Genomic DNA, 1210 nt, shown 5'->3' on the forward strand with positions numbered 1-1210 from the left:
AGGTCTTCTTTCTTGTCAGGTCTTCTTTCTTGTCAGGTCTTCTTTCTTGTCAGGTCTTCTTTCTTGTCAGGTCTTCTTTCTTGTCAGGTCTTCTTGAGGCAGCAGATAAGAAAGAGTGTCGGTGGAGGGTAAGACTTTGTCTTACAAGATATTTAGGGTTGCTGTATAATAATTATAATAATAAAAAGTTTGTCTAAGTCTAAGTTCCTATGCTACTGTAGCTAACCTGCCTTCTATGCTCATCTGAAGCCAGAAACTGCAATTTCTAAAAATTAAGTAAATAGCCTTCGCACTATCTCAGCAGGAACAGAGCAGCTTTAACTTTCTCCCAGCTATTAGGAAGTTGCAGGAAGAAAAGGGGACACTTTGAAAAGTGAATATAGAGTTTATTGATAAGTTGTAAAAAGTTTCCTATGAAAGCTGTGTAAGGGGAAAAGCAGAAATATTCTAAGTGGAGAAAAGGAAAAAATAATTTCTTCTAAGGGAAAAAAATTCTCCGCTCTCTGTCCTCAGTACTGATACATCTTTCAGAATACGTGATCACATGTTAATAAGTTCATCACAAGTTCACACAAAAAAATCAAATCATAAATTGAAATAGAAATTTACAACATAGAAGGTTTACATGCATATTCACTAGGAGTAATTATCTGGCTAAACATCACCTATCTCATCTCCACAAGTCTATTGTAAGTTGAAACCCATAACTAAGTTATTATTGAAGTTTTGTATAGATAGACCCAGTCACTATTTTATCTTCTGTCATAGCACGTATTTACTTCATTTACATTTAAATGCTATCCCCAAAGTACCCTATACCCTCCCCCCACCCCCCTACCCACACACTCCCCCTTCTTGGCCCTGGTGTTCCCCTGTACTGGGGCATATAAAGTTTGCAAGACCAAGGGGTCTCTCTTCCCAATGATGGCTAACTAGGCCATCTTCTGCTACATATGCAGCTAGAGACATGAGCTCTGGGGGTGCTGGTTAGTTCATATTGTTGTTCCACCTATAGGGTTATAGACCCCTTCAGCTCCTTGGGTACTTTCTCTAATTCCTCCATTGGGAGCCCTGTGTTCCATCCAATAGCTGACTCTGAGCATCCACTTTTGTGTTTGGCAGGCACTGGCATAGCTTCATAAGAGACAGCTATATCAGGGTCCTTTCAGCAAAATATTGCTGGTGTATGCAATGGTGTCTGCATTTGTTG

This window comes from Mus pahari, unplaced genomic scaffold (assembly GCF_900095145.1).
Source record: "Mus pahari unplaced genomic scaffold, PAHARI_EIJ_v1.1 scaffold_8678_1, whole genome shotgun sequence".
NCBI lineage: Eukaryota > Metazoa > Chordata > Mammalia > Rodentia > Muridae > Mus > Mus pahari.